Source organism: Zalophus californianus, chromosome X (genome assembly GCF_009762305.2).
Source record: "Zalophus californianus isolate mZalCal1 chromosome X, mZalCal1.pri.v2, whole genome shotgun sequence".
Taxonomy (NCBI): Eukaryota; Metazoa; Chordata; class Mammalia; order Carnivora; family Otariidae; genus Zalophus; species Zalophus californianus.
Window position 1 is genome coordinate 54,053,689 of NC_045612.1, and position 14,174 is coordinate 54,067,862.

Consider the following 14,174-nt stretch of genomic DNA (forward strand, 5'->3'; position numbering starts at 1 on the left):
TCTGCAGAGATTTGATATTTTATGATACAGAAATGACCTATGGGTTCAATTTTACTCATAGATAAAAATAAAAGTGTTCCTACTAATTTTAATGGTTATTATCAACAGTCACACATTCGTGGCTATCTTATAACTTGGAAGTGTAAAGTTTGAATTAAGACATTTTGGGAGCGCCTGGGTGGCTCAGTTGTTAAGCATCTGCCTTCGGCTCAGGTCATGATCCCAGGGTCTGGGTATCGAGTCCCGCGTCGGGCTCCTTGTTCAGCAGGGAGCCTGCTTCTCCCTCTCCCTCTGCCTGCCGCTCTGCTTATCTGTGCTCTCTCTCTATGTCTCTGTCAAATAAATAAATAAAATCTTTAAAAAAAAAGAATTAAGGCATTTTGACTATTTTAATAAAGAAGTAGAAAACTTAAAAGACACAGCATAGGAAATAGAATCAATGGTATTGTAGTAACATTCTATGGTGACAGATGGTAGCTACACTTGTAGTGAGCATAGAAAGAAGTAAGCTATGATGTATATCTGAAATTAATATAACAATGTGTGTCAAATATACTCAAATAAAAATTTTCAAAAAAGAATTTGCAAAGCTAAAAAAATAGAAAACTTAAAAAATAGAATTTCCATTTTTCCCTTTCTTCTTTTATCTTGGAATGTATGTATTTTATTTTTTCATTGTTATTTTATTTGACAGAACCATTTTTGCTTTAATAAAATAGTAATAATAATACCGAATATATATATATAATGTATGTAATTATTTACATGTGTCATTCTGCTCAGCATTTTACATGGATTAGCTTGTATAATTTTCACACTAATCCTATCAGATAGGTACTATCTGCATTTTTTTTTGATGACAAAAGTAAGGTACAAAGAGTTTCAAAAACTTTCCTAAGATCACATAAACAACCTGCAAGTAGACATAGCCATAATTTGAACTCATATCTTCTAAGGACAAGGTCTATGTACCTTGACACTGCAATATTATCTTATAGAGAAAACATTTTAATACTTTTAGCATATCAATAGTTTTATGAACACAACATCCTTATTACAAATTTCCACCTTGCAAAGTTCGTAATTTATACACATTTCTTTTATCAGAGATCTTCTTTCCTGCACTATTAGAAAAATTTATTTTTTTAAAGATTTTATTTATTTATTTGAGAGAGAGAGAATGAGAGATAGAGAGCACGAGAGGGAAGAGGGTTAGAGGGAGAAGCAGACTCCCTGCTGAGCAGGGAGCCCAATGTGGGACTTGATCCTGAAACTCCAGGATCATGACCTGAGCCGAAGGCAGTCACTTAACCAACTGAGCCACCCAGGCACCCTGCAATATTAGAAAAATTTAAAGCCAGCATGCCATTCCAGATTTTCCAGATTTAAATTACATAATAATTTGGTTTAAGCATCTGAACTCTAACCAGCTTATAACTTACTATACTGTAGGTCAAGTATTACTGCATGAAACAAGAAAGATAGATATAGAGCTTATGATGGAGCAAAAGACATAGACTGTATACTTTTTATCTAGATTAAGTAAATTATTCTTTATGGCAAATATGAAAAAATTTAATCCGTTGCTATTGGTATGTACAAGACCTTTTAATCTTGGGTTAGAAAATGATTCCAGCTAGTAATAAGTTATTTCTTCCTGTTTACATCCCATTGTGAAATATTTATCATTAGTTTTATAGACATGACACATTTCTCCCAAGTGATCAATAGAACATACAGGCACCTTGAATACCTCCACATATGGAAAAGCACTGAAAAATGTTTTGCTATGCCAAGTTATTTCAAGAATTTGTCAGATGATGAGAATATAGACAAAAAGCTTAGATGTCAAAGTGGATTATTATCAAGTATACATATCATCATTAAAAAAACGAGAAAAAAAACAATGGAAAACAGAATAGTATGTTCTCCAATGTCTATCATTTTAAAGCAGCTTGTGGAACTACATATAAAATAAGTACAGTAAATACAACTGTAGGTGACTTTGTGTCCACATCACAAATTGTACTAATTGGTAATTCAGATTATCCAAAAACAGATTAGCCATAGAAATGAAGCTTTTCTTTCATTTTTTTGAAATGGTTTCTTCAAATGAGGGTTGAGATTTATGAAAGAAGCTGTTTTCTATACTATAGAAAAATAGAGAACTGAACCCACAGGAATAATGGTGTTAATCTGAATAGCAATCTTAATCACTTTTTTCTGCTTACTTTCTTTACTATTTATTTTTTTTCTCTCTGTCTTACTCTTCCTTCCATCAAATTTTCTAAAAAATAATTAAAATTTCTAAAATATATCTAATAATAAAAAAACTGAATGAACTATGTAAGGATTTAATATATTACTGATGAATTAATATTTTATTGTGTTGAACTAGTATTTATTGTATTATAAATACTATTTCCCTTTTCCTATATATTTAAGAAGGGATAATTTTTTAAAGTAGAAATTCAAGATATTTGGCTTTGACATTCATATTGCCATTGTTATATAGGAAACAGTAGGGTGAAATGTGTGTCAAAACAAACAAAAATGTTATCAAGGAAACCGTGAGGGGGGAATTAACAGTGTGGTGGATAGGAAGTCAGGAAAACCACATCATGACAGTTTTTTTTTTTCCTAATAACCATTGTATTTAACTTCTTTAGAATCAAGTTGTATTATATGGGACAATACAATACCATTTGTCCTATAGAGGTAAATGCAAATGAAGTAAACTCCTTTAGTAGAACCTAGAAGCAATCTTGAAAGCCAGATGACTCATGGGAGATTGATGAATCACAAATTTCCTAGGTGGAATTGAGTCTCTGAAATGAATTTTTTAAAACTCTGTGTGCTACTTTTCATAACCTTCAGCAAAAATAATGTAAATTAATAAAATATTTTCAACATCTGTGTTTTAATAAAAGGTACAGCTCTTATAGTTATCATAATGTGTGGTTAGGTGTAGGTATAGGCACAAGTAACCAAAACTATTTCTTTTTTGTTAATATATTTAAAATATTTAAATGGAAAAATATAAATTTTTAATTTAGAGATCAACATCACTTCTTTTTTAATTTTTTTATTTAAATTTTATTTAGTTAACATATACTGTACTGTTGGTTTCATGGTAGAATTTAGTGATTCATCAGTTGCATGTAACACCCAGTGCTCATTATATCAAGTGCCCTCCTTAATGCCCATCACCCAATTACCTCATTGCAAATGACTTTTGAGATAAAGGGCTAGTATCCAAAATCTATAAAGAAATTATCAAACTCACTTCTTTCAATTAAAATGTTCAAAACGTAATTTTTAGCTGTCTTTATTACACTACTTACTACACTATTTGGATTTTGTCATATAGAATTGATTGTAGTAAGATATTCTGGTCAAGTGCTGAAGGGAGTCTGCATTGTTTGGATTGCATAGTTTTCTTTTAGGTACCTAAGCTAATTCATACAGATATTGGGAGTCAGAAATGCAGGGGCATTTTATTAACTTCTTGTGTTTTAGGGAGTGCTTAATTAAAATTGTAAGATTAGTGGGAGGCACAGGCTTCCAGTTATGGAATGAATAAGTCATGGGGATAAAAGGTGCAGTATAGGGAATATAGTCAATGGTATTATAATAGAATTGTACGATAACAGATGGCAGCTACACTTGTGGTGAGCATAGCATAACATATATAGTTGCTACATCACTATGCTGTACATCCAAAACTAATGTAACATTGTGTGTCAGCTATACTTTAATAAAAAAAAAGTAAGATCAGTCTTCAAAATGAATGCAAGAAGAGTTCATGAAGGAAGGAGATAGAGATTAGAAAATAGATTAACACTGGCAATGAGTCTGAGAAGAGCTTGGATAATACTAGTTATTGAATGGAATGAAGTTGGATAACACCAGAAGAAGTATCACCTGTAGCATAATTGGGATGAGTTCCTACATGAAACATTAAGAATTTCTAATACCTAGATTTCTGAGAGTCTTGTCCAGGGAAGGGCAGAAGAAAACTGGCTCAGTGCTTTTTAAACTTGAATATGGCAGACAGGTATGAATGTCCAAGATAATCTAATGTGGTGAGAGGGATATGTTATCAAAATTACAAGAAGCAGACATTACTTGAATGAGTAATCATTATATTTTTAGCACAATTCCAGGGGAGACAGACAGTGCAATTGATCTTCATATCCCTTCCCCAGTATATTTTAGAAAGCATTGCAAATGATCCAGTAGACTAGGGATTGGTTCCTGTGGAATATTAGAGCACAAGTCGGACTGAAATGAGACAGAGTCCTGGTGTGTGGTCTAAGAATAGAGGAATATCTTAGTCCATTCAGGCTGCTATAACAACAACAACAAAACAAACAAAACAAAACAAAACATGGACTGGGTAACGTATAAACAACAGAAATTTATTTCTCACAGTTCTGGAGGCTGAAAATTCCAAGATAAAGATGTGGCCAAATCCAGTGTCTGGTGAGGTCCTCCTTCCTGGTTCATAAATGGCACTTTCTTGCTGTATCTTTACATGGTGGAAGGGAGGAAAGAGTTCTCTTGGGTCTATTTCATAAAGGCACTAATCTCATTCATGAGGGTTCCATTCTCATGACTTAATCATCTCCCAAAGGCCACATCTCCTAATACCATCATTTTTAAGGGTTAGGACTTTAACATGAAGATTTTGGGGTGATACAAATATTCAGGTTAGGGATGCCTGGGAGGCTCAGTCAGTTAAGCATCTGCCGTCAGCTCAGGTCATGATGCCAGGGTCCTGGAATCAAGTCCCACATTGGGCTCCTTGCTCAGCGGGGAGCTGCTTCTCCCTCTGCCTGCTGCTTTCCCTACTTGTGTGCTCTCTCTCTCTCTTTCTCTTACAAATAAATAAATAAAATATTAAAAAATATAAAAACCACATATTCAGATTATAGCAAGGAAGGTGTGAAGTGGTTATGTCAGAGACACAAGAGCTTAGGTCTCTGGTAGCAAATCAAGTTCCACTACAAATTACAGATTTCCTCCATTATCTGGAAGTTTATTTTATGCCACTTTGCTTTTACAAAAGACCTACATTAGTCCCTCTTTTTGATAACTGAAAGAAACCCAAAGAGGAATTTTGCTTTTACAAAAATGTAATTGCTTCTTCACTTTACCCCATTTTGGCTTACAAAGATTTCATAGGAATGCTCTACATTTGGATAGTAGGGGAAACTTGTACTTTGGTTTTTCAGACAAGTGGGAGAAATTTCTGGGCTATGTGGTAACCAAGGAACTGACAGCACAGTGGAGTATATCTCAACAGCCAATGCACAGTTGTGATGCTATATTGTGAAACAAAGTTCACTAAAGCCAAAAGAATCTTGTCTAAAAGAAAAAGCAAGTTCAATCAATCAGTGAGTCTAATAGTAAAGTGATCCATCTGGAAAGCAAGTCCTGTAGTTTAAAATCAAAGGAAAATCCAAATAAGTACTAGCCCAAAAGTCAATACAGTAAAAGGTGGCAGACCTGGATGGTGGGCATACATATTTTCTCACCTTGTGAGTTTTGAATTTTTATGCTGTCATTCTGATGTTCAGAGGTCAGGGTTATAGGACAATTAAATTCATCAGGTTTTGGTTATTTTGGATTTTTCATTAGACTTGCATGTCATAAACATCAGTGACTCAAGCTGGGAAGGGCTGAACTATGTTTTTTGGAAATTGAGAAGAAACTAACAGGTTTGTTTCCATTCGACTTAGCACAGACTTCTCAACCCTTTGTATAAACACCCTGAAAAAATAAAGTAGAAGAAAACAGTTCAGTTTGCATCTTGTTTTATTTAAATTCTTTTAGTATCTTATGTCTTATATATTTTATAATATTTGATCACTTAAATAATGGAAGAATGATGTACAGCATTAATTTCTTGTGAGTGTTCAAAATGTTAAATAAGTATTGCATAGAAGAATATCAGTTTCAGATATACATCACTATTGGAGTTCTTCCACAGTTCAGTTAAGTAACAATCAGATTTGATTTCTCTAGGCCATAACTAAATATGCTGTATTAATCAAGGAGAAGATAAAATAAAAGTAGGATTGGATTTGGTGAATTGTTTCACTTATTTAAATTAACTAAAGACAATATACAAATATGTCAGCTGGAGAGTGGGAAAGTTTTAAAAGTCAAAAACAGAGGACACTTGACCACAGAGCTTTATTAAAAGGCACTATGAAAAAGGAGATATATTGTCCCATGTTCTATATGCATTTATGAATAAGATACTCCTGAGGGCATTTAGCATAATTTTATTTGGGATTAAACCAGATTTAAAAGGAAAGTTTAAATCAAACATCTAGTTTATACTATGATATGGTTCACAGTAAAATATTCTATCTAAGTTAAGGCTTGGTTAGAGCTATAATTTTTAATTTTACAACTGGTAAAACTGAGTGGAATTAATTATTTTGAAATCTCAGGAATTCAAACTTTTGTCATCATCATGCAGACAGAAGTGTTTGAGGGAATCTGAAACCAGAATCTTCTTAGGAATATAAGATGAAGATAATCATTTTGTTAAGTTGAAACTTAAACTTCCAAGGTAACAACTAATACTATACATTTAATTGTACATTCTCCTAATTCAAATATTCTTAGAGAGGAAGTTTCTCAATGCATATAATTATGTATGTTAAATATGCTTTGGGAACATAAATTAATCCTCGGAACCACAGCATATTTGTTTATCTTCTTTGGTTGTGTTTAATTCAAGCAAATTGTTGGGCATTTTCAGCTTGTTTGCAAAAGACTTATCACTCAAAAGATATGCTGTTCAAAGAGTTAATCAAATTATGGAGTTTCAATTGTGGGATTATACAAGTGTTTTTACTTATTTATTGCACCATTGTGAAAATCTACTTTCTCAGAGTAGTTTGTCCAAAGGAAACAATTATAAGTTATTTTCCTTTAAACTTAAATGTTTCATTTCCATATTTGGCCTTGGGAGCAGCAGTTCTTAATGTAAGACCATGGACCTAAGAGAACACAGGAAGCATTTATATATGCATTCAAAATTTCATGAATATATGTAAGTATGTATTATTTAGAGAAAAGATTCATAATTTTCATCAGACTTTCAAAGATGTCTGTAAACCCAAAATTGATAAGAACACTATTTACAGTGAGAAAATGACCAATTTTCATCTCAAGGACTGCTTCAAACTGAAATTTAAGTAACACTATTCAAAATATGAGTGAGCTAAAGAAAAAATTTCCCCCCTAATCTGAAGTGACATTTGGCATTCTTTGGAGTCTGATCATGACTCATACTGCAAATCTTATCTTGCTTTTTGACTGAAAAATACTATTGACTTTTCATAATAAATGTCTAAATAAATATATATGTTGAAAATAAGACTGCTTGGAGAGAGTTTCACTCATTTAAAAGTTTGCAGTAACCCTAATTAAGTATAATTCCAAAACAGACATGATTCTGAGAGATAAAAAGGAACATTACATGCCCATGACAGCCTTGATTCATGTTCTCTCAATTGAAGGTCCTAGTATATCCCTTGCCATGGAAATTCACCATCTCAGAATATTCCTAGGTTTACAGCTGCTATTGAATTCCATGTGGCAGCTATAGAGAGCTGTCATCCAATTTTGTTGACATGAAGGTTACAGCTACTTGTGTCTTTCATAGCAGTCTACACCATTCTGTCAAGCAGACAGGATATCAGCAGAATGACTTTTATCCTTGAAGGCCACTTGATAGATCCACCTGAGACAGCCTAAGTAGGTATAATTATGCTGTTTCTTCCCAGCATACACTTGCTTATTTGTTCTTTGAAAATATAGTATGTGGATTTGAAGATATTTCCCAAGTATCCCTTCATAGCAGCATAGTAATTAGGATCAGCTGAGATGACCCTGCTTCTGCTTCTGCTTCTCTGATTTTAATTGGAGGCAAACATAGGTACATGTATTCCTGGGAGAGTTTTGCTTTCAGGAGAGTCCTTGCTGTTTCAACTGACAGAAAAGTAAGGCTGCATCTTTCAGATTCTTTTATTCCCATGACTAGAGTCTTTCTTGAGAGTTCACTGTTATAATGTGCTTGATTTGTATATTTTGAACTGCATCTTATACATGTCCCTTTAATTTCTGCATTAAAGGAACAGAGAAATCTTCATGGGATTTAATGAATTTTAGTTTTGGGAAGCTATTTTGGTTCAGCATTGAAAAGCAGGAGGGATGCTTATTTCTCATTTCTTAAAACAAGATTTTTACCACTAGGACTGGTAGTGAGTGAATTCAGAGTAAGATATCCTTTTGCCTCATGAAGAAGAAACAGAGAAAAAGGGGATTATATAATGCTTGCACTATGTAAAAGAGGTTGGGTCTTTGGGGACATGACCTTTATCTGATATTTTCTATTTATGGCTCTGTTTATATAAGATCATGACAATCCAATGGAAATAAGTTATTCATCAATATTGTGATTAATTTGCATACATCACATCAAAATGTAAAGTTAACTTATCCCCTATACTTCCAGCCCAATGTTCTTTTGTCTTCACATGCTGCTTTATCAATAATAATTACCAGCACCAATCTGTATGGCGTTGAATCATTTATAAATCAGAGACATCTCACTGATTTTCTTTGGATTATATTTACATATAGAAAAATATGTGCATGTATTAAGGAGGCAGTTCAAGTTGGTCAAAACAGATCTGAATCTGGTACTTTGGGATTACTACAGTTTTTCTTAGCAGTTGAGGGACTCTTCCTGCTATTTTGGCCACATGGCAACCTATATAGTTACATAATCTGAGATTTTTGATCACTGGTTTTTTAGGGGGTAGTGAAATGTGGAGAAGAGTTATTTGTATTATACTTTGAGTCTTTCATATTCTCAACAAGAAATATGAGTTTTTCTGAAAGTGGAACAAATATCCAAAAACATTTTCCATGCATGAGAATGAAAAAAAAATGACTAAAGAAGATGAGTTAATGTGGAAAATTAAATCTATAAATATTTGTCCCTCTGTTTCTAGGATTTGTCTGGTGAGTCAGCAAATAATTACACACCTCTCCATTTGTTATAATTCCAATAAACAGTAAAGACTGGATTTGAAATAAAGCAATGACAAGACAAAACAAAGCAAAAAAAGAAAATGATAAAGAAAAAAACAAATTAACAAAAACTTGAGTCCAACTAGAAATAAAAAACAAAGTAACTTAGAAAGTAAGTACACAGAAGGAAAGGGAAGACACCATCAGGTACCCATGGAAAGGCTCCCCACTTTGTACCTATCCTCTGTCCTTGAAAAAGTCAGTCCATTGTCTTTAAATGTATATCCATTTTTTTATTTCTTTCCTTGAGCAATAAATATGCAGTGAAATAAATCATCTCCAACAATTGCACAAAAATACACTGAAGTAATTAATCCCATTGAAGCTATTTTTGACAAGGTTAGGTTGAAGAAAATTTTATGTTGATGGTTGAAATCCAGAAGGAATAAATAAGTAATGATGTAAGATATTTATTTTCAATCATGACTCAGTATTTGAGCCTGAGAAACTATTCAGCATTCATATACAGCAATGTAGAGGGGGTAGGTAGTTGAAGCACATGAAAAGGATATGAAGAATAACAGAAGGTAAAGATTGGAACTGTTAATTTTATTTTTTAAAGATTTTATTTATTTATTTATTTATTTGAGAGAAAGAATGAGATAGAGAGAGAGCATGAGAGGAGGGAGGGTCAGAGGGAGAAGCAGACTCCCCGCTGAGCAGGGAGCCGGATGTGGGACTCGATCCCGGGACTCCAGGATCATGACCTGAGCCGAAGGCAGTCGCTTAACCAACTGAGCCACCCAGGCGCCCGGAACTGTTAATTTTAATCCTAAACTTGGTTTTCATATTAATTAAATGAAAGTTGTGAAATTTAGGTTTTGTGTGATTTGCAATTGCAGATTGCATTGGAAAGTCATGTTTTGGGTCAACATTGGTAGATAATGTAGTTACCCTTTATATTGACATAATTTAACAGATTTTTAGTGCATGGTGTGATTAAGTGTGCTACATATCAAAATCTTTTCTATCTATACTCTTAATAATAATAAAGTAAATCATATATAAAAGTCTCTCTATTGAATAGCTAAGTATTTTCTTCCCTATTATGTTACACATTTACAAAGCACTGTAGAATTTAATATTTTTAATCAAACACTATAAAAATACATGTAGCACAGACTGCTATAATTCTAATTCTGTGTGTGCGTGCGTGTGTGTGTGTGTGTATGTATGATTATAGGTGTGTGCTTCCTTTGAAGAACTGTTCTGGGATGACGCAATCCCTGAGGTTTTAAGGGGAACCCAGGAAATGGGCATACACATCAATGTGCAACATCCTGTAAATTGTATTGCATGTTGTAAAAAGCCATACATTTTCAATCATCTTATCAGTTATTACTATTAAAGATTTTTGTATCTAACTGCAAATGTGAGTTTCTATAGTTCTGTTACATATTCTCTTATTAATAATTTCAGAATCTGCTGAATGGAGAACTGTAGATGTAGTGGCTGATTAGGTAGTACAATTGACTTAAAGCTGCAAAGTCAGGGGTTAAATTACTTTACAGTAAAAATATAATAAACTACCAACCAACGACTTTGTCAGTGGACATTTCTAAGTAACAATTAAACCAAGTTTCCTTTTTCATTTATCTTGTTTACATTTGCAAAATGAAAATCAATATAAATTAATCTAAACACAATATTATTTCAATTAGTAAGACAGTCTTGGGGGAAAGCTTATAATTTCTTCATAGGCACTCATGTTCAAAATCTGTATATGATTCTTAAACACATAAATGTTTTTCTTGATTTAGCCTTTGAACTATGATAGAAATCTTTATTCAAAACCTTTCAAACCCTTTTATTTACTTATTTTTAAAGATTTTACTTATTTATTTGACACACACACACACACACACACACACACACACACACAGAAAGCATAAGCAGGGGGAGTGGCAGGTAAAGGGGAAGGGAAAAGAGGCTCCCTTCCAAGCAGAGGGCCTGCTGTAGGGTTCAATCCCAAAACCCTGGGGTGGTGACCTGAGCCGAAGGCAGACGCTTAAGCCACTGAGCCAGACAGGCACCTTTCAAACCCTTTTAAAGCCTTTGTATTAGTATAACAGAATCTAATTTAAAAATCAGCCAAATTCCTGGCCATTGGTGGTGAATAATTTTCAAAGATTTATCTGATTATATTTGCATCTAATAATATTTTAAAAAATGAAAACAAAGCAAAATGAAACATGTCTATCTTACCTTAAAATTCTACAGAAAACTAGTTTCTGTTATATACGATTCACACTTAACTTGAAGCTAAACTTTAACATATTTTCCCCTTTTAAACCTATTACCAACTTTCTGTATTTCTGACAATCAAATATCACTAATATGACAATTATAACAAGCATTACAGAAATTAAATTCAAACAAGACAAAGAATTTTCTTTCTAGTTTTCTTTCTGTTCTCTGTGTAGGATCAATCTTTCCCCTGAAGAGAATAAATTTAAATCCACATTGCTAAATTTATCTAGGATTTGAAAGCTTTCTTGGTATTGCCACAACTTTTATATTATGCCATATATTGGAGATTATCTTCTTTTGCTTTCTCAAATTTAGTATTTTAGAGCTACTCCTCCAAATATCTTGTTAAACTCTTTATCTTAAGCATGATAGAATGATGATTATGATAAAAATTAATGTTAACATCTTGCTAGCCGTTTTTGTTGCATTATAACAAAAAAGCTTTCTATATTGTTTTAAAATGACTTCTCTATTTATGACTAAAGGTTGCCATCTACTGGAAATGCTGAAGAAAATAGTAGAAAATTTTGCTAGTTTTTCTGAAACCAAGTTTTTTTTTTTAAAGATTTTATTTATTTATTCATGAGAGACAGAGGAGGAGAGAGAGAGAGGGAGAGAGAAGCAGGCTCCCAAGGAGCAGGGAGCCCGATGCGGGACTCGATCCCAGGACCCTGGGATCATGACCCGAGCCGAAGGCAGACGCTTAACCATCTGAGCCACCCAGGCGCCCCTGAAACCAAGTTTTAAAGGCTATATCTAGTTTCATTGGTTTTACTGGATTTATCAGTCTATTTTAATAGCATTTTCATAGATAAATCAGCTATCAAACTTAGTCACAGTGGCTACATCAATATGCCAGCATAGAAAGAGCATGAATGAATTTATTAATTTTTAAATACATTTGAAAACACTGAATTTAACTTGAAAACAGCATATTTCAAACATGAAAATTGATTTTTATCTTGTCTATTATAGGAATTTGATAAGCTTTCAAGGTAATTTCTCACAGGAAGGTCTTTATCACTTCCTTCTTCAGCAGATAGTTTTAATGAGAGTATATGCAAGACACTGTTTTCCTGTATATACATTTACACAGTAAAAATCAACTGATCAGAAAAAATAAAATGGGATTATAATTTTTTTTTTTTAAAGATTTTATTTATTTATTTGAGAGAGAGAGAATGAGAGATAGAGAGCACGAGAGGGAAGAGGGTCAGAGGGAGAAGCAGATTCCCCGCCGAGCAGGGAGCCCGATGTGGGACTCGATCCCGGGACTCCAGGATCATGACCTGAGCCGAAGGCAGTCGCTTAACCAACTGAGCCACCCAGGCGCCCGGGATTATAATTTTTAATGGTGTAGTCTAAAGTACACGCCATTTCTTTTTGCACAATTGTGTTTTTTAGAAATTGTGCTTTACAAAGAAATCTAGTCCATCATTTCAAAAGATGACTTTCCTTCAGGTCATTTGATTAAATGTAATGTGTTTATTAAGAAAGGCAGAGTTGTCTTGTTTCTAGGACTTTAACTCCAGTTCTGCAGTAGTACTGTGAATTCACACTTGGAGGCTACTTAAGAGACGACAATAGTGATGGTGAATCTTAAAATATTTTCTGGGGTCTATGGCCTGATTGAGGAGGTAAAATAGATGACAGTAAGTAGAAAAGTGTCTATAATAGTAATTTGAGTACAGGGCCACTAAGAAGTTAAATTGACAGGCAATTTTATGGAGGTCTCAAGAAAAGATGACAAAGCACAAGAATGTAGAGTGGAAAGCTAGCTATTCATTCACTAGCAAAAGCAAAAGCAAGGTAGTATATCCACATTTTATTCATTCACACATTAGAGGGTGGAGGTGGGTTGAATAAGACATTTAGTCTTTCCCTACAGTGCAAATATTAGTGATACCATTTGGGATAGAAAGATCAGAGTGCTTTTATAAAAATTAAGACTTTAATTTTTTAGAGCAGCTTGAGGTTCACAGCAAAATTGAGGAGAAGGTGTAGAGATTTCCTTATACCCTCTGCCTCCACATATGCCTCCTCCATTACCAACATCTTCCACCAGAGTGGGCTGGAGCTATGCATTTCCCTTCTCCCACACAGAAGGACAGAAGTAGATGGAGCTGTGTTTCCTTTTCCCTATTCAGTTAGTCTCTGATAGTCCCCCAGCAGGATAGGCTTTTGTTAGTCTTTTCCCCTTGAGAGCAGGCCTTGTTAGTAAGAATGGAGTTATCTTGGTGTTATTTCGAAATGATTCTTTTCCTCCTCCCCCTGCTGGAAGCAAAGGGAAATTTTTCTACAATATTTACTATGGGGACCTGGTTAAACTCCTGGAATTAAATCACAATATTGTGGGTGACCACTTATGACTGAGCCCCTTTGGAATATTTAGCTCTCTGAATTATGAACACTGAGTCTCCAGGGATTTGTCCCACCCCAACATGGATTTCTATGGTGGTTTTAACTCTTAAGTCTGCTTTGGTAAGCTGTGACACCCTGTATTCATTTGTAAGTTTCTCCAGTCTTGGAAGCTATGGTGGGCCCTCCGTCCTCCCCTGTTTAAGGGATCCAAGAACAATTGTTGATTTTTCAGTCTGTTTATGTTTTTAATTGTTGTTAGGATGAAGTGGAAACTTCTAAACTGTTTACATGTGGGACCAGAAACCAGGCCATTGTGCTCTTAACAACCATTGTCTCTTCCATGAAAAGACAGTAGCATCTCATTTTGTTTTTCCAAACTCCATATATTTGCTTCTAAACTGTAAGCATGTTTTGTGAAGATATATATATGTGTATGCTTGTAC